This window comes from Triticum aestivum, chromosome 2D (genome assembly GCF_018294505.1).
Source record: "Triticum aestivum cultivar Chinese Spring chromosome 2D, IWGSC CS RefSeq v2.1, whole genome shotgun sequence".
Taxonomy (NCBI): Eukaryota; Viridiplantae; Streptophyta; class Magnoliopsida; order Poales; family Poaceae; genus Triticum; species Triticum aestivum.
This window is the reverse complement of record NC_057799.1, coordinates 30807294-30834801: the sequence shown is the minus strand read 5'-3', so window position 1 is coordinate 30834801 and position 27508 is coordinate 30807294. Positions and strand designations below refer to the sequence as shown.

The following is a 27508-nucleotide window of genomic DNA, read 5'->3' as shown; positions in this document are numbered from 1 at the left end:
GATTAACACATTCACAGTTAACACATTCAAATTGTGTGTGTGTGTGTGTGTGTGTCTAAGGGAAAGTAGTGGCTACATCTAGTAGTAGTAGAAAAATTAATATGATATATTTTTTCCATTAATCAATCAAAGGGAATTATTCATATTCATACTGATACTACTACAAGCTATATATATTCATTATGATGTTATCTATGTCTAAACATAACAAAATCTTCTTAAGTTGTTAGTCGGTGCTAGACAAGTTGTGTTGGTTGTTTTATAATTTTTTCCATTGGAATAGATCAAAGGAAAAGTAGTGGCTACATAATTTGATGCGTGAGGTTCGCTCCAATTCATAGATCATTTGGACATCTGAGCAGGTCTCAGCAAAAAAGACAAATCAGGTCGGAACAGTGAAAGAACAGTAAACATTTTTACAAACACCGGATTTGTCTTTTTTGCCGAGAGCTGCTCAGATGTCCGAATGATCTGAAAATTGGAGCGAACCTCACACATCAAAATATCTACCGCACAAAAAAATTGGAATTTTTTGAATTTTTCTAGTATTTGTTTTGATTTTTTTCGTCGGGGTGGGTGCAGCCGAGCCCGGGCTCAGAAATGGATTATCGCTAAATCTAGATTCCAACTATCTACCACTAGAATTTAAAATATCAGCATACCCATTAGAAGGGAGGGCGTTACCCGCGGAGACGGGGGTGACTGATCAGAGGTGGAGGCGACGGAAGAGGAGACAGTGGTGGAGATAGCGATGGAGATGGAGCGGTGACGTAGGCGGTGGGGTGGTGGCACGGCGGGGCAATGGTGCAACGGCTCGGGTGTCCAGCGGCAGCAGCGCGGGTGAAGAGGGAGATGGAGAGAATGGGGATAAGGTGGGGTGGGGGTTTGGGGGTGGCCGGTCGGGTTAGGTGGTGATGTGGGCTAGTGCGGCCCATGTCATCGGTAAGTTTATTTTATAAATTATTTATTGTTTAATTTTTGTGGTTAATTTATTATTTAAATTTTACTTAATTATTTTTTATTTAGGTTTAATTTATGTCAATTTTTATTTAGATTGATGTTTTATTTTATTTTAAGATTTGTCATATTAATTTTTAGAGATGAATTATATTTGAAAAAATGGGTAATTTTTAATTTAGTTCATTTCAAATTTAGATTTATTTAGGTCATTTTTAATTTAGGTTTTACTAAGGTTAATGTTTAATTGATTTTTTATTTATGTATGTCACCATTTTTTATGATTTATTTTCATTATTTTTTATGTTACCTTATTTATTTATTTGCTCCAGCTACTTTACATAATTAAATAGTTAAAGACTTAATATTTAGGAGAACGACATCGCGAATGCGAATACATAATACTTGAAGGATAAGTAATAACTAATAAGTTTTAGTCGATCGAGAGATTTCTGTCATATAAATTTCCACGGCCAGCGCAGATAATGAACTCTAGTTCTGGATTCCGTGGTGTGTACGGAATTTTCTTATGTGCAGTTCGGTGCTCGATGGCACCACTCCAGCCGGTCCTCGGCCTCAAACGCTGCAACAGCCAGTCCGTAGGTTAGTGTGGCTGGACGACTGTGGCCAGTGCTTCGTTTGTTGGATTGGAGATCGAGGGAGAGAAAATTGATGTACTTTTGTTCCAAGCATTCTATTGCAAATGAAGGAGTAGAGTCGCCTTTGTGGTGTGTCGTGGCGGCATCTCCTTCAATACCGCACCGACTGCACCTTCCTGTATTTGTGTTGATCGTTTGCTTCTTACATTATTTGCTTCTTTTATCAAGGGTACATCGATCAATTTGTATCCTGGTGTTGGCACTCGCTGTTATATAGCCTGTTTTTTCATATGATTTTGGATATTTATTTTGGGGGGAAGTACAGTACCTTAGTTTGGGATTTATTGTGCAGGCACCTTGTTTTGGTCCCCTACAAAAAAGAAGCACAGTATGTGTGGCTCTCATTAGCGGCAACCAGATCGTTGATGGAAATACAGTTGATTCCCGTAAGTACATAGTAGGAATGGTCAGATATAGGGAAAATTCATCTCTGCACCCGAGCTCATCCGCACCCACAATGATACAAAAATCAAAACAAATACTAGAAAAATTCAAAAAATTCTAAAATTTTTGTGTGGTACTCAATTTGATGCGCGAGGTCCGCTTCAATTTTCAAATCATTTGGCCATTTGAGGAGCTGTTGGCAAAAAAGACAAGTTGAGGGTTTGTGAAAATGTTTACTATTCATGTACTGTTTTGGCCCGATTTGTCTTTTTTGCTAAGAGCTGCTCAGATGTCCAAATGACTTGAAATTTGGAGCCGGCCTCACGCACAAAAAAAATGGATTTTTTTTAATTTGTTTTGAATTTTCTACGATTTTTTTGCTAACCTGGTGCAGATAAGGCTGGGCACCAAAACGCCCTACTCTAGATATAGTAACTATTCTCATTTGAAATATTTGGGTGGTGCCCAAAATATAGAGGGGAAAACCAAGAAGTGTAAAACCACGTCTCAAGAAAGGTTCAGCATGCCTCCCCGAGTGTCACCCTTCTTACTTGAACTGAAGTTTAATGATATTTAATTTAAGCAACAATTTGATCAAATCAGATCTAACTATCTAAAACTTCATAAATTAGGAAACTGAATCATTACATTTTTGCTTTTCCATCTAACGGATAACTATCGTTTAGGTAGCCAAGTTCAGCTTCAGGTGTTGAAAACATTCTTATAACTTCAAAACGGCAAGGGATGCACCATTGTCTTTTTGTTTAATCACTGGTACAAGTGAAAAAAAAATATGCTTTGTAGGTTGGCGATGTACATGTTAAGAGAACAATGTTAGATATTTTGAGAGAACAATGTTAGATATTTTGAAAGAACAAGTGAAAAAAATGTTTGTTGCTTTGTCGGTTGGCGATGTACATGTTGAAAAACTGAATCATTACATTGCTGCTCTGTAAGTAAAGCTTGTTAGTTGAAATCCATGGTTTGAGACAATTATTGGCACGACAGAATGATACTGAGACGTAGGTTGAGCTTCGCGGAGCAATGTCTATACAAAAGGTGGACGTTCTAGAAGAACAAGTCATTTTATACCAAATGCGGACCATCAACAACGAACAAGCATGGAAGCATATCACATGCACCGAAGGAACATGCAAAATCTGAGAGCAACGACCACGACGTCAGAAGCGCAAGCCCATCGGAATGACCGTCACCACCAGGTAAAGGGACACCCAATTGCACGAGCATGAGTGCCATGAAAGAGAAGATCGCAACCACGCACCGAGCATAGCACTATCGTACGAAGAACCGACCAAACAAAAACAACCAAGAAACGAACGACCTTACATAGCACTGCGGCGATGGTGGGGGGAGAAGACCGTACTTTAAAATTGCTAATTTTTATCCTTTTGGTTTATTATAGTGCACACACGCATTTTTAAATTAGATAATGATGTTACAAATACATGTTTAAGACTAGAATATATGCTTGTACGCAATACTCGAAAAGTGTATGTATAGTCTGCAAATTAGCATTTTAATTATAGAACTTGTCACTAGTAGAAAAAGGGCCTTTAGTCCCGGTTCATAAGGGCCTTTAGTCCTGGTTCTGGAACCGGGACTAAAGGCCCTCCACGTGGCCGCTGCCTGGAGGTCCACCTTTAGTCCCGGTTGGTAACACCAACCGGTACTAAAGGAAATTTTATGATTTTTTTTTAATTTTTTTAATTTTTTTATTTTCAAATTTCTAAATTATTTTAACCTCTAATCTCACTGCTCAATTTAACCTCTAATCTCTAATCACCTCATTATTCCAAATCATCTAACTTCCCAGACGGTCACCCATCCTCTTATTACTCCAGCCTGAGCACGCTCAACTTCCGGGTTCTATTCTCCCTCGTTTCCAAGTCTGCACTTGTTGTTTTCCTGACAATAGTAAGATGTCAATCCTATTAACCCTCAGGAATTTAGCTTGAGCATGAAGTCACACATTTCACTGTTTGAGTTTGAAACTATTGTTCTAAAAAACAATAATTATTTAGTAACACTAATATTTCTTGAATAAGTAGTTTGACCATAGTTTGACCACAGTTTGACCATAGTTTGACCAGATTTGACCAAAATTCAAAAAAACTGAAATAATTATTTAGTAACACTAATATTTCTTGAATAATTAGTTTGACCATTGTTTGACCACAGTTTGACCAGATTTGACCAAAATTCAAAAAATGAAATAATTATTTAGTAACACTAATATTCTTGAATAATTATTTAGTAACACTAATACTTCTTGAATAAGTAATTTGACCATAGTTTGACCAGATTTAACAAAAATAAAAAAACAGAAATTTGAGCATAACTTTTTTTCCTTTTAGAATTTGAGGATTCTAAAAATTTGCAAACAGGCCGTAGGCCGTCAAAATCGGATGCAGATTTTCGTGCTGAATATTTTGATATATTATACTTTTTTCTGACATCGTATGCAAAAGTTATAGCCGTTTTACATTTTCCCTACACTTTTTGCAAAACATGTCCAAATTTAAGTTTTTAAATTTTCCTAACTAGTACATGTAGTAACATAACTACATCTGTAAGGATTTTAATTTTTAAAGTTGTTATCATTTTCTTTTGCTTTTTACAAAACTGAAAAGGCGTAAGGGGGGGGGGGGGGTAGAGTTTGAAAATGGGACATTTAGTACCGGTTCGTGCCATGAACCGGTACTAATGCCTCAAACCCCATTAGTACCGGTTGGTGGCTCGAACTGGAACTAAAGGTCTAACCTTTAGTACCAGTTGGTGCCACGAACCGGTACTAATGGGCATGGCACCCTTTAGTCCCGGTTCGTGGCACCAACCGGGACTAAAGGTCCCATTTAAACCGGGACTAATGCATGTACGGTGCCCTAGCCGCTCGAACCGGGACTAATGCTCACATTAGTCCCGGTTCGTAATGTAACCGGGATTAATGCTCTTTTCTGGGCAAACCAAAGCCCTGCTTTCTACTAGTGTGTGATGTGCTAATCTCATGAGTTGGTTGAACATATGATGGCCCATTTGCATGACAAGTTCATGTAGGTTCACCAAATTTTTATGACCTTTCCAGCATACTAGTCATCATAGTAGTATAAATGCTAGGCACATCACTAGTTCAACCCATTCTATATAGCTACTGTTATTAAGAACTATGAAGTTCATACATGTATTTTTTTACTCGTAAAGTATGCGTGAGATATTGGAGTATAACAAAATACAGCTTCTGTGGGGAAATTGCGTCTTGTAACGGGATTATTACCAGTCTGATTTTTGACCGCAAATAAGGCTGATCCTGATGTGAAGTCTGTTGGCGTGGCCTTGACCTTGAGCCTACCACTCAGCGAGTTATTTTTGTCGGTGCTCGCAAACACGACACTGGACCAAGCTTCTGGATGGATCTGGCTGGAGACACTCACGTACAGGAAGCTAGCTAATTCACGCGGGAAGATTGTGTTCGTTTTTATAGGATCAAAAAAATATGTTCTCGACATTTAAAAATGATAATTCATTGTAAGCAAAGTTTCATGTAATATTACAAATTTGTTCAATGTGTATTCGAGCTTGCGAGCACCGACAAAAATACACACATCTAACATTTTTTCTGTGATATGTACGAAAACTTTATAACATGTAGTGTAAGAAGTCGAAATCTATTTGGAAAAACGAAGAAAAAAGAGCAAAGAAACCCGATAAAGAAACAAAGAAAACCAACAAAGAAAAAAAACACAGAAAGCCATAATAAAAACTGATGAAAACTACCACAGAAAAACAGAAAATCCGGTCATGAAAGCTTCCCTAAAAACCGCTCTGTCGAATAGTGCCTACATGAACTTTTCGTTTATTTTCGAGATAACATGAACTTCTCGTTAACTGGCGCCTGAAGGGCGTTCAGAAATAGGCCGGCCTATCTAAGGTTTCAGCAGGAGGAGTAGTCCCCGTTTGGAAAGCTTCCTAGCCGGGTTATTTCGTTTTAGGTTTTTCTCAACCGGTTTCATTTGGGTTTTTTCATTCTTTATCTACTTATTTTTATTTTCTTTTTTATGAAATGCTTGAAACTAAAACTTGTTCCCAATTCGCAAACTTTTTCAAATTGATGAACTTCTTTTTGAATTATCAATGAATATTTTTTAAATTATCTTGAACTTTTTCCATTTGTAAAATGTTTTTTTAAATCTATGATGTTTTAGAAAATGATGAACTTTTTAAAATTTCGGATTTTGTTTGAAAATATATGAAGTTTTTTCCAACTATTCATGAATTATCCAAACTTCTGAACTTTTTCATTTGTCCGTGAACTTTTTAAATACCTAAGAAATTTTTCATATTCCTTACGAAATTCGCAATTTTATCCAAAATCTATGAACTTTTTTGAGTTCACAAGCATTTATTTTTCTCGTGAACTTTTTCTATTTATTAATGCATGAACTTTTTTTGAATTCACAAACTTTTCCAAAATTCGTGAAAAAGTTCAGTAAACCTTTATTGATTTCACATTTTCTCAATAGTTTTACCATCAGCAGAAAAAAAAACATGTGTGAGGCGAGCGGCTGGTGTGAAGTTGGGTCACCACCCACTTTCATGGGTGCAAGCGCTAGGTTTGCTAGCTGGCGTTTAAGGCGATGAGGAATTAATAAACGTAGGAGCTCAAACTTTGAAGCTCACAATTTAGCGAAGCATGCACTTACCCTGGGAGCTGGCCGCCATGTTTGGCTGGGGATCCAGGGAATCTTCCGTCCATCCCTGTAAACATTGTGACGAATTAATAAAGCTTCGTGGAATTGTCTCAAAAAAAAGGCGATGAGGAGGTGGACTCTGCACCACATTCTTCCTCATCTCCCGTGTGACCGCGACCCATAAAGATATGGCCATGGCCGCGCGCCTGCACACAAAAAGGCGTGACATTTTGGGTGCTCTTATGTCAACTCATTTCGTACGTTTGTGTTGTTATTTTAGAAGCACTATTTTTTCAGGTGAGGCTCGATGCACTTGTCCTACTTCATCGATATACACCATTTTTTCAACAATTAATTAGGGCCGTAGGCATACTAGAATGATTTTTTTTCCGAGAAACTTCCAATCTACTCATCTTCATGGTAGTACAGCGAACATTAGAAAAAAATACATCCAGATCCATAGACCACCTAACGACGACTATAAGCACTAAAGCAAGCTGAACGCATGCCGTCATCATTGCCCCTTCCTCGCCGGAGTCAAACAGAACTTTTTTTTTTTGACATCTAGAGTAGCCGAAGCTACTCAGATAAGACTAGTACATTCAGCTTCCATCATAGCTCGTAGACTAGTCGGGACGTCTGCTAGCAGCATCTGGTCTCCACTTCTCCTGTTGAGCGCAGCTAGCTCGTGCGCCAACCTGTTTCTGCACCGGTTCACATGGACGATTTTGCATTCAGGGAAGGCACTCATTGCATGCTTAATATCCATGATGAGGCCATAGCAGTGAGACCGCGTGGGGATCTGGGCCGGATTCCACTTCTTTCACAATCATTTGATTGTCCATCTCCAGGATTACCTTACCATTATGGATACCGGCCAATAGCCGTAATCCAATCAGGCCTGCTCTGGCCTCTGCTTCCTCCACGCTCCTGCAGATCGGCATCTCTTTGCAAGCAGACAGCAGCACTGCGCCGTGATGGTCTCGAGCAACAGTCCCGGCCGCTCCAATCCCGGTTTCAGTGTCAAAGGCCGCATCGGTGTTGGAATTCAACCGCGTGGAATTCGTTCTCCCTTCCATTGTCACAGATGTTGCATGTGGCATCCAGCTCAAGGGTTCTCTTGTGCTTATTTTCTTTTGTTGCTAGCGTATTAGTCGCTACTCTCCGGGCAAAAATCCGAACTTTACCAGCCACCTTCGTTTTCCAGATGAGATCCCACATCTGCGATCATTTGCTTCCCTTGATGAACTCGAAGGGGTATGCTTTAATTGGGCCAAGTTTTCAGCAAGCTTATAGGCACTCTTCACCGAGAACACTTCGTTATTCTCATGGTACCATGCTACCCGGTCCTCCGCCTCCGAGGCCGGGATCGGGATTCTGCATATCTTATCGGCATCGAAAGGGTAAAAAAATTGTCAGATGAGTTCTTCATTCCACTCCTTCCTATTCGGGAGCATAAGCTGGTTGACCCACCTCAATCGAGTCCTCCTGATAAAAGCTGCCGTCAGTAGACCCTCTCTTCTCGGTAGCCATTGCTCCCATTGGATCTGTATGTTCCTGCCTAGATGAGCCCCTTCTTTAGGAGCTGAAGCCCAAACTCTATAGCTCTCCATACCAGGGACGCATCTGAAGCAAAGACGGTGTCCAGTAGATTACCATTGGGATAGTATTTAGACTTCAACACTCTCGCACAGAGGCTGTCCGGATTTTCGATTAGCCTCCATCCTTGTTTCGCAAGAAGGGCTTGGTTAAAGAGATGCATATCTCTGAAACCAATACCGCCTGCCCTCTTGGGTTTAGTCATGCGTCTGTGTCCTTCTTCATCTCCCCACCAGAAGTCCCTAATCATCCTCTCATATTTTTCACAGATACCTTTTGATAACATGAACACACTCATGATATAGGTTGGGATGCCTTGGACCACCGATTTTACATGGACCTCTTTTGCCGCAAAGGACATGAACTTTTCTGACCACTCATTGCATCTCTTACTGAATCTGTCCATAATTGGTTGGAATTGTTCATCCTTCATTCTTCCTTCCGGAGTAGGTAGTCCAAGATACTTGCTCTCAAAGGTATCTGTTTGTACCCAAGAATGTTTTTTATTTGTTCTCTCGTCGCAGCTGGGCATACTTCGCTAAATAGGATGGAACATTTGCTTTCACTGAGGAGTTGGCCAGTACATTTCTGGAAGGTGACCAACACTCTCTTGATGGATTCAGCTTGCTCAACCGTGGCCTTGGGAAAAAAGTAAGCTATCATCCGCGAAGAGGAGATTCGAGATACCTGGGCTGTTTCTCGCTGTTTTGATAGGAGACATATTGTTCACAGCCATTTCTTTTTTCAACAGATGTACCAGTCCATCCGCGACAAAGAGAAACAAATACGGGCTGAGAGGGTCCCCTTGCCGCAAGCCTCTGGATGGGACGAACGCGTCCAGCAAACCCACATTGCATCTCACTGAATATTTCATGGAACGGACACACTGCATCACCCATCCAGTCCATTTCCTGCAAAACCCTTCTTTCCGAAGCACCCCTTCCAAAAAGTTCCAGTCCACTCTATCATAGGCTTTAGCTAGGTCCAGCTGGTAGGCACAGTAGTTGTCTCTGGCATTCTTACTATGTTGGATTTTGTGGAAGCATTCAAATGCAATTATAGCATTATCAGTGATCATCCTGCCCGGTATGAATGCGCTCTGGGTCTCAGATATAATCTCATCCAGTAACGGTCGGAGACGGTTGACAAGGCATTTAGACACCACCTTGTAGATGACGTTGCATAAGCTAATGGGCCTAAAATCCTTTAGCGACTGGGGGTTCTTTCCTTTAGGGACTAGGACGATCACCGTGTCATTTATCACCTCGGGAAATATACCGCTTTCAAAAAATTCTAGAACTCCTCTTGTAATGTCATCTTTGATTTCCCCCCAATTTCTTTGAAAAAAGCATGCCGGGAAACCATCGGGGCCAGGGGCTTTGAGTGGGCCAATTTGGAAAAGAGCATCTCCAACTTCTGTCTCAGAGAAAGGTTTTGTCAACATATCATTCATATCGTTGTTTACTCTGGCCGCGATTAGATCCAGTATCTCCTTCGGATCCACACCTTCTTCTTTCTCGTATAGTTTTTTGAAGGAGTTCGTCATTTCCTTGATACCTCTGTCCTCCTCAACCCACACTCCGTTTTCATCTTTCAGCTTTTGTTAGAATAAATCCGAGGCACTCCGTTGATCATCCGAGGACCAAGCAATCACACGAGCACGACACCGAAATTTGTTAACGAGGTTCACCGATATGGCTACATCCCCGGGGCTTGACTACGGGCGCTCCTCCCGTGACACCGTCACAATACCGCACACCGGCCACCCGGGCGCCAGCACACGCCGCCGGCTCCCCCTTGCGCGCCTATGCTATTATGCTGGCCTAGGTTACAACGTGTGTCTAGCCCCGCTACATATGAGAGGCCTAGGATACAAGTGTCCTACTACGACACGACTCCATATCCTATCTAAACACAATACTACTACAAGTCCAACTGTAACCTACCTTGTACACAATATTCGACACAACTCTAACAAACTCCACCTTGGCGAATATTCTCCATCACCTTGAATTTGTCCATGCGTCAAACTTCCATGTACATTGGACTTGAGCTTATCCCATGAGAACCGCTGCTACTCCAAAGACTCCATATGACTCCACCTGCAACTTGTAGTCCCTTCTTTTTTTGACCACAGTCAACACTCGAGCAAAATTAAGTTCCTTGTTACTCCAGTTTGTGCTCCCAACTTCCAGAGTATCAGTCCAACACCATCACACACTGATCAATGACCTGCGTGAAAGTGAACATCTCACATATTGGGTGTCCCACATAAGAGTTACCTGAACTCAACATCACCGCTCCTTTCTTGACCGCATGTCTGAAACTTGAAGAAATTTCACCGCTACTTGTAGTCATCCCAAATCAAATTCGCAGTTGTCTCACCACATGTATGACCACCAGAGCCCTGGCCCGTCTCCATGTCCTGTGCATGCCGCACGCCTCACCGCTATTATCGCGTCGAGCCTCCGCTGTCCCGGTCGAGTCTCAAGGGTCGCGAACCCACACCACTCAACCCCCACTACAGAGTACCACCGGTCATCACCGACCGATGACGAGTTTCACGCTTCCATCAGACCACTGGGCTCCAGTCCGAACTGCGTGTCACTCAAATTTCCCCCTTGCTGAATAAGCTTTGATTCCCTGGATCCTTACATTGCAGCCCCTCAATCCAGCTCCACCTTCAACATGACTCCATGGTAGATGATCAGTCCACCCCGCGCCCCGTCGACTTCAAGCTCTCATGTGCACCGTCTTGAATCGACCCTGCGCCATAGTCTTGTTGAAGCCACACAAGCCCTCGGGGCCTGCGCCACGTGTTTCCACGCCCAGAAGTCGGTCACCATCAGCATCACGCCCTGTGTCGTCGTCGCCGATCCCACCACCGTCTTCTGTTCCAACCGACTCACGTCGATCCGTCAGACTATCTAGTCCGACCCAGCCAAACTTTTCCGGCTGCACGACACACTCAAGGCCCCCAAATCGTCTTCCGCGAATTTTCATCCATCACCTGATAATTCCATCTTAGCTGGCATGACTTCCTGCAACGCCTTCAAGCATCTCTATTGCGCCAACAAATCTTTCATCTTTGTCTGCCATAACCCAAGGTTTTCAGTTCCGTGAACTTCTCCACCTCAAACCCGGTACCCGTTGGCGCCATAGTTCTTTGTATGGCTGACCCTGCGAAAATTATCTCAGCTTTGCACGTGATGCCCAAGTACACAAACAGAACCGAACGTGGCATGCTTCCATGTACTAGTTGCAATTCAACCAGGCCTTCACGTGACTTGCTCTTGGCTCAATCCCGATGCTACTGTTGCTTTGCCTTGTCAATTCCTCCTGCTAAATCCGATGGATGCCAACCTGATGGATTTTTCCATCGCCAAATTGATCTGCCTATCTCCGCGTCACGTGGAGACTCGGTCTCCTTTTTGTGCAAACAAATCTCCCGCAGCTCCTTGTACATCATGTACGCGTCGCGTTCTGGCCCTCAAGCCACGGCTCCACCAAGCCGCACCGGCCAGCCTGCCACGCAGGGCAACGAAGCTACATGTCCGCACGTAGGGTATGCCGCCAGCCGCCGAGTTGCTTCCGATCATTATCAATCCGATCTGCTGACTGTTGTGTACACGCACCAGCCGCCCGGCCGGCCTCGATCCGAAGGCCACAGCAGCGCTAATCGAATCGATCTGCTGCTTACCTGCATGCCACGTGACTTCAGCCTGCTGCACGCTACGATGTACATCTGATCACTTTTCTCAATCTCGCCGAGAACCACGCCGCAGTCGGCTTCGTCTCAAACTCGATACTTCCTCTAGATCAACAATCCGCAGCTTCCTCGCAACCTTGCTCATGATACCACTTGTTAGAATAAATCCGAGGCACTCCGTTGATCATCCGAGGACCAAGCAATCACACGAGCACGACACCGAGATTTGTTAACGAGGTTCACCGATATGGCTACATCCCCGGGGCTTCACTACGGGCGCTCCTCCCCGTGACACCGTCACAATACCGCACACCGGCCACCCGGGCGCCAGCACACGCCGCCGGCTCCCCCTTGCGCGCCTATGCTATTATGCTGGCATAGGTTACATCGTGTGTCTAGCCCCGCTACATATGAGAGGCCTAGGATACAAGTGTCCTACTACGACACGACTCCATATCCTATTTAAACACAATACTACTACATGTCCAACTGTAACCTACCTTTTACACAATATTCGACACAACTCTAACAGCTTTGACATTGTTTTCTTCTTCTGCCTCCAGGTCGCTTTCTGTTGGAACCATATTGTGTTTTTGTCTCCCTCCCTGAGGTAAGTAGCACGTGACCTCTGTCTCCACATAATCTCCTCCCTAAGGAGCAGTTCATCCAGCTCATGAGTGATACATCTCCAACGTATCTATAATTTTTGATTGTTTCATGCTATATTATCTTCTGTTTTGGACATTATTGGGCTTTATTATACACTTTTATATTATTTTTGGGACTAACCTATTAACCAGAGGCCCAGCCCAGAATTGCTGTTTTTTGGCTATTTCAGAGTTTCGCAGAAAAAGAATATCAAACGGAGTCCAAACGGAATAAAACCTTCGGGAACGTGATTTTCGGAACGAACATGATCCAGAGGACTTGGACCCTACGTCAAGAAAGCTACCAGGAAGCCACGAGGTAGGGGGCGCGCCTACTCCCTGGCGCGCCCTCCACCCTCGTGGGCCCCAGGTTGCTCCACCGACGTACTCCTTCCTCCTATATATACCTACGTACCCCCAAACGATCAGATACGGAGCCAAAAATCTAATTCCACCGCCGCAACCTTCTGTACCCGTGAGATCCCATCTTGGGGCCTGTTTCGGAGCTCCGCCGGAGGGGGCATCGATCACGGAGGGCTTCTACATCAACACCATAGCCTCTCCGATGAAGTGTGAGTAGTTTACCTCAGACCTTCGGGTCCATATTATTAGCTAGATGGCTTTCTCTCTTTTTTTGGATCTCAATACAATGTTCTCCCCCTCTCTTGTGGAGATCTATTCGTTGTATCTTCTTTTGCGGTGTGTTTGTTGAGACCGATGAATTGTGGGTTTATAATCAAGTTTATCTATGAACAATATTTGAATCTTCTCTGAATTCTTTTATGTATGATTGGTTATCTTTGCAAGTCTCTTCGAATTATCAGTTTGGTTTGGCCTACTAGATTGATCTTTCTTGCAATGGGAGAAGTGCTTAGCTTTGGGTTCAATCTTGCGGTGTCCTTTCCCAGTGATAGTAGGGGCAGCAAGGCACGTATTGTATTGTTGCCATCGAGGATAACAATATGGGGTTTATACCATATTGCATGAGTTTATCCCTCTACATCATGTCATCTTGCTTAAAGCATTACTCTGTTCTTATGAACTTAATACTCTAGATGCATGTTGGATAGCAGTCGATGTGTGGAGTAATAGTAGTAGATGCAGGCAGGAGTCGGTCTACTTGTCTCGGACGTGATGCTTATATACATGATCATACCTAGATATTCTCATAACTATGCTCAATTATGTCAATTGCTCAACAGTAATTTGTTCACCCACCGTAAATACTTATGCTCTTGGGAGAAGCCACTAGTGAAACCTATGGCCCCCGGGTCTATTTTCCATCATATTAATCTCCCGACAACAAGCTATTTTCGGCGCCGTTTTTATTTTTACTTTCTTTACTTTGCATCTTTATCACAAAAATACCAAAAATATTATCCTATCATATCTATCAGATCTCACTCTCGTAAGTGACCGTGTAGGGATTGACAACCCCTTATCGCGTTGGTTGCGAGGATTTATTTGTTTGTGTAGGTGCGAGGGACTCGTGTGTAGCCTCCTACTGGATTGATACCTTGGTTCTCAAAAACTGAGGGAAATACTTACGCTACTTTGCTGCATCACCCTTTCCTCTTCAAGGGAAAACCAACGCAGTGCTCAAGAGGTAGCAAGAAGGATTTCTGGCGCCGTTGCCGGGGAGGTCTACGCAAAAGTCAACATACCAAGTACCCATCACAAACCCTTATCTCCCGCATTACATTATTTGCCATTTGCCTCTCGTTTTCCTCTCCCCCACTTCACCATTGCCGTTTTATTCGCCCTCTCTTTTTCGTTCGCCTCTTTTTCGCTTGCTTCTTGTTTGCTCGTGTGTTGGATTGCTTGTTTGTCACGATGGCTCAAGATAATACCAAATTGTGCGACTTTACCAATACCAACAATAATGATTTCCTTAGCACTCCGATTGCTCCTCTTACCGATACTGAATCTTGTGAAATCAATGCTGCTTTGTTGAATCTTGTCATGAAAGATCAATTCGCCGGCCTTCCTAGTGAAGATGCCGCTACTCATCTAAATAGCTTCGTTGATTTGTGTGATATGCAAAAGAAGAAAGATGTTGACAATGATATTGTTAAATTGAAGCTATTTCCTTTTTCGCTTAGAGATCGTGCTAAAGCTTGGTTTTCGTCTTTGCCTAAAAGTAGTATTGATTCTTGGAATAAGTGCAAAGATGCTTTTATCTCTAAGTATTTTCCTCCCGCTAAGATTATCTCTCTTAGAAACGATATTATGAATTTTAAGCAACTCGATCATGAACATGTTGCACAAGCTTGGGAGAGGATGAAATTAATGATACGTAATTGCCCACGCATGGTTTGAATTTGTGGATGATTATACAAAAAATTTATGCCGGATTGAATTTTGCTTCTAGAAATCTTTTAGATTCGGCCACGGGAGGCACTTTTATGGAAATCACTTTAGGAGAAGCTACTAAACTCCTAGATAATATTATGGTTAATTATTCTCAATGCACACTGAAAGATCTACTAGTAAAAAAGTGCATGCGATAGAAGAAATTAATGTTTTGAGTGGAAAGATGGATGAACTTATGAAATTATTTGCTACTAAGAGTGTTCCTTCTGATCCTAATGATATGCCTTTGTCTACTTTGATTGAGAATAATAATGAATCTTTGGATGTAAATTTTGTTGGTAGGAATAATTTTGGTAACAACGCGTATAGAGGAAACTTTAATCCTAGGCCTTATCCTAGTAATTCCTATAATAATTATGGTAATTCCTACAATAATTCTTATGGAAATTTTAATAAGATGCCCTCTGAATTTGATACTAGTGTTAAGGAATTTATGAATTCGCAAAAGAATTTCAATACTTTGCTTGAAGAGAAATTGCTTAAAGTTGATGAATTGGCAAGGAACGTTGATAGAATTTCTCTTGATGTTGATTCTTTGAAACTTAGATCTATTCCACCTAAGCATGATATCAATGAGTCTCTCAAAGCCATGAGAATTTCCATTGATGAGTGCAAAGAAAGAACCGCTAGGATGCGTGCTAAGAAAGATTGTTTTGTGAAAGCGTGTTCTTCTAGTTACTTTGAAAATAAAGATGAAGATCTAAAAGTTATTGATGTGTCCCCTATTAAATATTTGTTTTGCAATATGAATCTTGATAATGATGGGACTGAATATGATCCACCTTTACCTAGAAGGCGTTCCAGAAATTCGGAGTTTCTAGATCTTGATGCTAAAATTGATAAAAGTGGGATTGAAGAGATCAAAACATTAGATATTAATGAACCCACTATTTTGGATTTCAAGGAATTTAACTATGATAATTGCTCTTTGATAGATTGTATTTCCTTGTTGCAATCCTTGCTAAATTCTCCTCATGCTTATACTCAAAATAAAGTCTTTACCAAACATGTCGTTGATGCTTTGATGCAATCTTATGAAGAAAAACTTGAGTTGGAAGTTTATATTCCTAGAAAACTCTATGATGAGTGGGAACCTACTATTAAAATTAAAATTAAAGATCATGAATGCTATGCTTTGTGTGATTTGGGTGCTAGTGTTTCCATGATTCCAAAAACTTTGTGTGATTTGCTAGGTTTCCGTGATTTTGATGATTGCTCTTTAAACTTGCACCTTGCGGATTACACTATTAAGAAATCTATGGGAAGAATTAATGATGTTCTTATTGTTGTAAATAGGAACTATGTGCCCGTAGATTTTATTGTTCTTGATATAGATTGCAATCCTTCATGTCCTATTATTCTTGGTAGACCTTTCCTTAGTATGATTGGTGCAATTATTGATATGGAGGAAGGGAATATTAGATTCCAATTTCCATTAAAGAAAGGCATGGAACACTTCCCTAGGAAGAAAATAAAATCACCATATGAATCTATTATGAGAGCCACTTATGGATTGCCTACCAAAGATGGCAATACCTAGATCTATCCTTGTTTTTATGCCTAGCTAGGGGCGTTAAACGATAGCGCTTGTTGGGAGGCAACCCAATTTTATTTTTAGTTTTTTGCTTTTTGCTTCTGTTTAGTAATAAATATTTGTTCTAGCCTCTGGTTAGATGTGTTTTAATTAGTGTTTGTGCCAAGTTAAACCTATAGGATCTTCTTGGATGATAGTTATTTGATTTTGCAGAAAATTCCAGAAACTTTCTGTTCACGAACATAATTGTTAAAAATCACCAGAACGTGATAAAATATTGATTCCAATTGCTGCTGATCAATAAACAAATTTTCTAGGTCGTCCTATTTTGGCTGATTTTTTGGAGTTCCAGAAGTTTGCGTTAGTTACAGATTACTACAGACTGTTCTGTTTTTGACAGATTCTGTTTTTCGTGTGATGTTTGCTTATTTTGATGAATCTGTGGGTAGTAAAATAGTTTATAAATCATAGAGAAGTTGGAATACAGTAGGTTTAACACCAATATAAATAAATAATGAGTTCATTACAGTACCTTGAAGTGGTCTTTTGTTTTCTTTCGCTAATGGAGCTCACGAGATTTTCTGCTGAGTTTTGTGTTGTGAAGTTTTCAAGTTTTGGGTGAAAGATTTGATGGATTATGGAACAAGGAGTGGCAAGAGCCTAAGCTTGGGGATGCCCATGGCACCCCCAAGATAATCTAAGGACACCTAAAAGCCAAAGCTTGGGGATGCCCCGGAAGGCATCCCCTCTTTCGTCTACTTCCATCGGTAACTTTACTTGGGGCTATATTTTTATTCACCACATTATATGTGTTTTGCTTGGAGCGTCTTGTATGATTTGAGTCTTTGCTTTTTAGTTTACCACAATAATCTTTGCTGTACACACCTTTTGAGAGAGACACACATGATTCGGAAATTATTAGAATACTCTATTTGCTTCACTTATATCTTTTAGAGCACGGTGGTGGATTTGTTTTATAGAAACTATTGATCTCTCGTGCTTCACTTAGATTATTTTGAGAGTCTTAAATAGCATGGTAATTTGCTTAAATAATCCTAATATGCTAGGTATTCAAGAATAGTAAAAACTTTCCTATGAGTGTTTTGAATACTAAGAGAAGTTTGATGCTTCATGATTGTTTTGAGACATGGAGGTAGTGATATTAAAGTTGTGCTAGTTGAGTAGCTGTGAATTTGAGAAATACTTGTGTTGAAGTTTGCAAGTCCCGTAGCATGCACGTATGGTAAACGTTATGTAACAAATTTGAAACAAGAGGTGTTCTTTGATTGTCCTCCTTATGGGTGGCGGTCGGGGACGAGTGATGGTCTTTTCCTACCAATCTATCCTCCTAGGAGCATGCGCGTAGTGCTTGGTTTTTTATGACTTGTAGATTTTTGCAATAAGTATGTGAGTTCTTTATGACTAATGTTGAGTCCATGGATTATACGCACTCTCACCTTTCCATCATTGCTAGCCTCTTCGGTACCGTGCATTGCCCTTTCTCACACTGAGAGTTGGTGCAAACTTCGCCGGTGCATCCAAACCCTGTGATATAATACGCTCTTTCACACATAAACCTCCTTATATGTTCCTCAAAACAGCCACCATACATACCTATTATGGCATTTCCATAGCCATTTCGAGATATATTGCCATGCAACTTTCCACCGTTCCGTTTATCATGACACGTTCATCATTGTCATATTGCTTTGCATGATCATGTAGTTGACATAGTATTTGTGGCAAAGCCACCATTCATAATTCTTTCATACATGTCACTCTTGGTTCATTGCCTATCCTGGTACACCGCCGGAGGCATTCATATAGAGTCATACTTTGTTCTAGTATCAAGTTGTAAATAAATAGAAGTGTGATGATCATCATTTTCTAGAGCATTGTCCCAAGTGAGGAATAAAAAAAAGAGAGAAAGGCCATAAAAAAAGAGAAGGCCCAAAAAAAGAGAGAAAAAGAGACAAGGGACAATGTTACTATCCTTTTACCACACTTGTGCTTCAAAGTAGTACCATAATCTTCATGATAGAGAGTCTCTTGTTTTGTCACTTTCATATACTAGTGGCAATTTTTTATTATAGAACTTGGCTTGTATATTCCAACAATGGGCCTCCTCAAGTGCCCTAGGTCTTCGTGAGCAAGCAAGTTGGATGCACACCCACTTAGTTTCTTTTGTTGAGCTTTCATATATTTATAGCTCCAGTGCATCCGTTGCATGGCAATCCCTACTCCTTGCATTAACATCAATCGATGGGCATCTCCATAGCTCATTGATTAGCCTCGTTGATGTGAGACTTTCTCCTTTTTTGTCTTCTCCACATAACCCCCATCATTATATTCTATTCCACCCATAGTGCTATATCCATGGCTTACACTCATGTATTGCGTGAAGGTTGAAAAAGTTTGAGATTACTAAAGTATGAAACAATTGCTTGGCTTGTCATCGGGGTTGTGCATGATGAGAGCATTCTTGTGTGACGAAAATGGAGCATGACTAAACTATATGATTTTCTAGGGATGAACTTTCTTTGGCCATGTTATTTTGAGAGGACATAATTGCTTAGTTAGTATGCTTGAAGTATTATTATTTTTATGTCAATATTGAACTTTTATCTTGAACCTTTCGGATCTGAATATTCATACCACAATTAAGAAGAATTACATTGAAATTATGCCAAGTAGCATTCCACATCAAAAATATGTTTTTATCATTTACCTACTCGAGGACGAGCAGGAATTAAGCTTGGGGATGCTTGATACGTCTCCAACGTATCTATAATTTTTTATCGCTCCATGCTATATTATCTTCTGTTTTGGACATTATTGGGCTTTATTATACACTTTTATATTATTTTTGGGACTAACCTATTAACCGGAGGCCCAGCCCAGAATTGCTATTTTTTTGCCTATTTTAGAGTTTCGCGGAAAAAGAATATCAAACGGAGTCCAAACGGAATGAAACCTTCGGGAACGTGATTTTCGGAACGAACATGATCCAGAGGACTTGGACCCTACATCAAGAATGCTACCAGGAAGCCACGAGGTAGGGGGCGCGCCCTCCACCCTCGTGGGCCCCATGTTGCTACACCGACGTACTCCTTCCTCCTATATATACCTACGTACCCCCAAACGATCAGATACGGAGCCAAAAACCTAATTCCACCGCCGCAACCTTCTGTACCCGTGAGAACCCATCTTGGGGCCTGTTCCGGAGCTCGGCCGGAGGGGGCATCGATCACGGAGGGCTTCTACATCAACACCATAGTCTCTCCGATGAAGTGTGAGTAGTTTACCTCAGACCTTCGGGTCCATAGTTATTAGCTAGATGGCTTTCTCTCTCTTTTTGGATCTCAATACAATGTTCTCCCCCTCTCTTGTGGAGATCTATTCGATGTATCTTCTTTTGCGGTGTGTTTGTTGAGACCGATGAATTGTGGGTTTATGATCAAGTTTATCTATGAACAATATTTGAATCTTCTCTGAATTCTTTTATGTATGATTGATTATCTTTACAAGTCTCTTTGAATTATCAGTTTGGTTTGGCCTACTAGATTGATCTTTATTGCAATGGGAGAAGTGCTTAGCTTTGGGTTCAATCTTGCGGTGTCCTTTCCCAGTGACAGTAGGGGCAGCAAGGCACGTATTGTATTGTTGCCATCGAGGATAATAAGATGGGGTTTATATCATATTGCATGAGTTTATCCCTCTACATCATGTCATCTAGCTTAAAGCGTTACTCTGTTCTTATGAACTTAATACTCTAGATGCATGCTGGATAGCGGTCAATGTGTGGAGTAATAGTAGTAGATGCAAGCAGGAGTCGGTCTACTTGTCTCGGACCTGATGCCTATATACATGATCATACCTAGATATTCTCATAACTATGCTCAATTCTGTCAATTGCTCAACAATAACTTGTTCACCCACTGTAAATACCTATGCTCTTGAGAGAAGCCACTAGTGAAACCTATGGCCCCCGGGTCTATTTTCCATCATATTAATCTCCCGACAACAAGCTATTTCTGGCGCCGTTTTATTTTTACTTTCTTTACTTTGCATCTTTATCACAAAAATATCAAAAATATTATCCTATCATATATCTATCAGATCTCACTCTCGTAAGTGACTGTGTAGGGATTGACAACCCCTTATCGCGTTGGTTGCGAGGATTTATTTGTTTGTGTAGGTGCGAGGGACTCGTGTGTAGCCTCCTACTGGATTGATACCTTGATTCTCAAAAACTGAGGGAAATACTTACGCTACTTTGCTGCATCACCCTTTCCTCTTCAAGGAAAAACCAACGCAGTGCTCAAAAGGTAGCAATGAGCTAGCATATCCGCTCTCTTCTGATTTTCTGGTAATGGAGCCGAGCTCCAGATCCTTTTTAGCTTCGACCGGATTTCTGAAGTTTTTTTGATGACCAATCCAAAGTCCTTAGCGACCCAATAGCGCAAACTCTCTTGCATGTGTTTCAACTTAGCGCAGATCTTCTGTAAACTCCCAGCCGGACCATCTTCCTTCCATGCCGTGGTAACCGTTGGTTGTAGTGATTCGGCCCTTTCCCACATTTCTTCGTATCTAAAAATACCACTGTTGCCCTTATCCACAGGCCTCCAGTCTTTCCTTTCCCCAACTCTCAGCAGGACAGGGAGATGATCAGACCTCGACGAGCAAATATGTTCCACAGTGGCCTGTTTAAAGAAGTCCGACCACTCGGGTGATGCCACACATCTGTCCAAGCGTGCACGAACATTTGAATGCCCTTGCTGTTTATTATTGTACGTCCACCCTGGCCCTCTGTATCCCATGTCAAACAGATTGCAGTCTGACAGAACTTCCCGAAAATTTTCCATGTTCTTCTCGAATCTCTTTGTGGACGAAAAGTGTTCGGATTGCCACATAGTTTCATTGAAGTCGGCCATCATCAGCCATGGAAGATTACTAGTATCTTTAATCCTTCTAAGCAATGTCCACATATGGTGTCGTTCATGTGCTTTTGGTTCACCGTAGACAAAGGTCCCTCTCCACTATTTACCATGAGGATTCAACCGAATTAACACATCAATGTATCTCGCCCCCACGGCGATCATTTTTATTTCCACACACTCATCATAGAAGAGGGGCAATGCCGGCACCTTTTCCAGTGCCGGGTTGCGTGATACATTGACGAAGGCCGAGCCTCCACTTTAAGTTCCTTACATAATTGTTATTTGCCGTGTTTCAGAGAGGAAGATGAGCTTGGACTTGTAGGTGTGCACGAGACACACGAGCTCTTGAACTGTACGAGGTTGCCCGAGGCCTCCAGTTCCATCCCATGATCGTCATGGCTCCTGGCGGGCACCGCCCTTGGCGCCCACCAGGTCACCGGGAGCCCCTGGCCCGGTAGTTTCCTTTCCATCCTCCTTCCCGAACAAAATTTGTTGTAGTAGACAGTCAGAAAATCGTGATGCTAAGCCCTCATAGGACCAACGCAGCAGAACAGTAACCATTGCCGATAAAGAGTAGCGTAGATCCGAAGTATCCAACCAAAAACACATGAACATAGACGAACTACGACCAGATCTGAGCATATCCACCAAGGATAGAACCGTCGAGAGGGGAAACGTCGCCCAAGCCATCAGCACCAGCGCCGCCGAGAAGCTCGTTTATAGATCTCGTTCTGATTGGGGATTTCAATGGATTCTTCTATTCTTCTTTATTTTCTGAACAACATGGGAAATAATAGAATTCCATCGTTGCTCATGTAGTACTAGTAATAGTTTTTTATTCGCAGGCCACCGACAGCATGTCCGCAAAGCAGAGAGGGAGAACGAGAAGCATAACCGCGCTCAATGATCTCTTCGGTGAGCATGGCAAAATGCTAGGTGCGCATTAACTACTAGCCTCTTAGATTACACCACACCACGGCATTGCTCTGGTGACCCCGTTTCTCAATTTTGCATGCGGTTATTATTTGGAAGGTTGCAGTTGAGCGTGGGTGGGTATGTGAATCTGCATAATGTTGTTCTCATCCATGTGATGGATTTCCCTAGTAGATCCATCCTAGTGTGTATGTTTAGTTATGCCGGTAAAAACGTGGATGAACTTACCATCTGTCGTTTCAGCTCCGACATCAACGTACGGTGTCGGTGTCAAGCTGCCTGAGAGACAGTGTGAATTAATGTGTATTGCCTGCTTGTCATTAGCATTTTACTGATCTTAGATTTCTTATATCACTCAAGTCTGCTATTAAACATACTCCCTCCGTTCCTAAATATAAGTCTTTGTAGGGATTTCACTAGGTGGACTACATACGAAGCAAAAGGGATGAATCTACACTTAAAATGCATCTATATACATCTGTATGTGGTTCATAGTGAAATCTCTACAAAGACTTATATTTAGAAAACGGGGGAGTACATTTTATTTATTCTGAATTCTGATTGATCGAATGCAATATCATAACTGAGCAGCTGGTTCGTTCTTCCACAAACTGGTTACAATGGAGAGGAATGAGTAATGATGGCTGCAGGATGAGAACGGTGTGCTCCGCAACCAACTTGTGGAGCGACAAAATGAGCTGACGATCTACTCCCTCCGTTTCAAAATAGATGACCCAACTTTGTATTAAAGTTAGTACAAAGTTGGGTCATCTATTTTGGAACGGAGGGAGTAGGTCGCAGGCAACCCAAGTTGGGGACATGGTACTACTGGGTCGCCTCACCCTTGTTCCTCACTCTGGCAGCACGGTTTTCCTGGCACAGCCGCCGGCCATCACAAGCGCCATAGTCCCCTTTCAGCAGCCAGCAATCATGGAGCATTCTTATGCAACACTACCTCGGGAACTTAAGCTCTTCCCAGATGAGGCGTCTGGTAGCGAAGGCCTTGAACCATCACAAGACCACCCGGAGGGCGCAACCATTACCGTGTTGCCCGACCACAGGCAAGGTACCCAACACAGTCAGCCTCGAGGCCTGTAAGCCTGGGCCTCCCGAGGACGGAGGATGAGCAATGCATGGTGCAGCAGTAGTAGCTCTGCCTCTTATAGAGATTGAGTAGATAAAGAAGTTTCTCCTTGAGCGTAGGGAATGTACACAGTTGAGCATGTGCATGTAAATAGTAGACCCCATCTTGGATCTGGGAATGTTTTTCATTTTTATTTTTGAAACTTAGGATCTGGCCAAGAGTTAATTTATTCTAGTTTTGACCATGTGTGTGTGACGTGCTGATACTCAAGTATGACTAAAGACGATGGCTGCTCTTCCCTCTACAATTCCTCAACACCTCACTGACCGCTTCTCCTCACCAGCTGCGTCGAGGCAAGGATGATGCGATCAACTGTCTTTTCTACCAACTATTGAAATCTTTGTTCCTGTTGTGCCAAGATGGATGTGATAGTACCTAACCTATTCAAACAACGATTCACCAACGGGAGGTGGTCGACTGACTCCCCAACGCATGCCTTCAATGCCAGTGTCCACTAGAGAGACAACGATTAGTGGGGTGGTGAGACGTTACTACTATCGCGGGAGACAACCAGAACCTCCAACCTTCGACTTTTTGGTCCACTCCAATATCTCACACACTATTATAAATATAGAGAAATATATACTCCAACTTCTTAATTATCAATGGCAATAGAATTGAGAACGGGTTCAATGTGGAGAAGCACTCAGTATTTATACTACTAGGATTACTACTACAACTATATGGCATATGCTTTAGATGAACCTAACTAACTTCATCATGCATATCAGGATAGTCATACCAATTCTATGTGGTTGTTTGGCATGTTACAATTGAGCGTGGGCATGAGAATCTGCATGGCGTTATTCTCATCCATGTCCCTTGGGTGAATAGTGGGGTTCAGTATGTGTCATGCATTTCCCTAGTACATCCTAATGTATATATTTCTTTTTTGATAAAGGATCCTAATGTATATATGTTTATGCTGATAAAAACGTGGATGAACTGACCATCTGTCAAGCTTCAGCTCCGACATTAACTTGTGGTGTAAAGCAGCCTAAGGGAGACTGTGAATTAATGTGTATTATCTGCTTGTCATAAGCATCTTACTAGATTTCTAATGTCAGTCAAGTATGTTACCCAATTAAACATACATTTTATTCTGATCGATCGAATGCAACATCATTTTGCAGAAGCGGATAGGCAGAGCAATGGGAAAGCATGTATATTGAATGACACCACTCGGATACTTCGACATCTGCTTTCGCAATTAGAGTCTCACCGAATGGAGAATAGCACCCTGCAGAATGAATCTCATTATGTAAGTCGTTTTGAATTGCATTTCCTTCCTTGCAGTTTCCTGGTTCGAAGAAGAAAAAACTAGAGTTACATGACTTGATGGTTTTGAATTGGTATCTGACCCTATAGACTGCGAATTATTTCGTTATAGTGCATACGATAACTTTTTTTCGACAAAATGCATATGATAGTAAGACTCATGCCAAAATCATCATTCCAGAATTTCTTTGTATTGTTGCACTGCATTTTATCACATGATACCTACATAACTGAGCAGTTGGTTCGTTCTTTCCACAGACAGGTTACAATGCAGAGGAATGAGCTGCAGGATGAGAACAGTGCGCTCTGCAATTCTGGAGCTCCAAAATGATCTGATGATACGGGTCGCGGGAAAACCAGGTTGGGGCCATTGTACCGCTGGGTCGCCTCACCCTTTTTCTCACACTGGCGGCACCGTTTTTCCAGCACAGCCACCGACTGTCACAAGCACAATATTCCCCTTTCAGCAGCCAATAGTCATGGAGCGCTCTTATGCAGCACCACCACGGGAACTTAAGCTCTTCCCAGACGAGGCGTCTGATATCGAAGGCCTTGAACCATCACAAGACCACCGGTAGGGCCCCAACCATTACCATGTTGCCCGACCGCAGGCAAGGTACCCCACACAGTCAGCCTCGTGTCATGTAAGCCTGGGCCTCCTGAGGACGGAGGATGAACAATTTAGCAGTAGTAGTAGCTCTGCCTCTGATTCATTTATGCATAGGATAACTAGGCAAGACTCATCCCAAAATCATAATTCCAGAATATCTTTATATTGCATCACTGGATTTTATCACACACATGATACCTACATTGTAACCTGAACAGTTGGTTCGTTCCTCCACAAACAGGTTTTTTTTGCGGGGGACCTCCACAAACATGTTACAATGGAGAGGAATGAGCTGCAGGAAGAGTGTCTGTGCTCCACAACCATGTTCTGGAGGTACAAAATGAGCTGACGATGTGGCTTGCGGACAACCCAGGTTGGGGTCATGGTACCTCTGGGTCGCCTCATCTTGTTTCCCAGTCTGCAAGCACAGTTTTCATGTCGCATCCGCCGACCATCACAACCGCAGTATTTCCCTTTCAGCAGCCAACAGTCATGGAGTACTCTTATGCTCCACCAGCATGGGAACTTAAGCTCTTCCCAGATGCAACTTTTGATATCAAAGGCCTTAAACCATCAAAAGACCAGGAGACCCTAACCATATTGCACGACTCCAGGCAAGGTACCCAACACAGTCAGCCTCGTGGCTTGTAAGCCTGGGCCTGCAGGTACCCAACACAAGAAGATGGAAGATGAACAATGTAGCAGTAGCACAACCCGTAGTAGTAAGGAAAGTAGTAGCTCTGCCTCTGATAGAGATTGAGTAGATCAGTTCCAACCAATCAGGAAGTTTCTCTTTCAGCACAGTGAATGTACACGGTTGAGCTAGTGCATGTAAATACCGGCTTCCATCTTGGACCTGGGAATGTTTTCCTTTTTATTTTTGAAACTTAGGATCTGGATTGAAGCCTTTCCATCTGCTTCTAGATTGCACCACTCTTGAGAATTGGTAACCAGCCTCATAATTGTAGTACATTGTAGTCTTCACCAAGTATTGGGAATGCTATTTGCCTTAATTTTCTTCCAGACACCAACATCTTAGAATTAGTTTACAACCAAGGTAATGGGCATCATAAGGTTTACAACCAAGGTAACGGACATCCTAAGGTTAGGTTTACTGGTGAACCAAAGCACATTGGGAAGAGGAGGCTTTCATGTGACCGCAGGAGACAACTCCAACCCCAAACCTTTTATCTTTTGGTCTACTTCAATATCTCATACTATATAAAATATGGTGAAATACATGTATCCACTTCTTAATTCTCAAGTACTTTGGGATTACGAATGGGTTCAATGTGGAGAAGTGCTTCGTATTTATACTAGTACGCTAACTACTGTAGCTATATATAGTCATATGACTTTGGTGAACCTTCCTAACTTTATCATCCGAAGGGCAGTTATACATCTTGAATAGTCATGGCTTCTATGCTGAAGCGGTTGCCAGATGAGCGCATTTATGCATGAGAGAAATTTCAAGTGGATGAAATGCCCACCAATAAATTGTTAAAGATTTCTCGCAAAAAAAAGTTGTGTTAAAGATATATTCCCTTCGTTCCTAAATATATGACGTTTTGGTAGTTCTGAAATGGAGGGAGTACTTTAGAAGGCTCGTAATATAGTACTCCCTCCGTCCCAAAATAAGTGACTCGACTTTGTACTAACTTTAGTACAAAGTTAGTGCAAAGTTGAATCACTTATTTTGGGACGGAGTGAGTAACAAATTCATCATGCGCTTGTATTGTTGCTCCCACTCTCTCATGTGAACAAATGAGCATGAAGGTGATGAGTAGTCATACATCTAGTTGGAGAAAAGCCGGTGAAAATCTGCATGGGTCAAACCAACGGCCATGATGCAAATTGTACGTGTTTCTTGTTAGGCATGTGCCTTTACTTCCAACTATATGTACCAATAGTAATTACCTAACTGGACCATGCTTCAAGGGAAGCCCGGTTTCACAAATAAAAATACAATTCATGCGAGAGTAAATATGGTTATGAGTTTGTGAGTAACAGTTGTGATTTCAACATGTACTACAAA

General features: G+C 41.9%; 1 pseudogene; it reads left to right on the top strand.

Annotated features, from left to right (window-relative positions):
- The first annotated feature begins 22365 nt into the window (after positions 1 to 22365).
- Positions 22366 to 26233, top strand: LOC123055575 (uncharacterized; annotated as a pseudogene).
- Positions 26234 to 27508: the final 1275 nt, after the last annotated feature.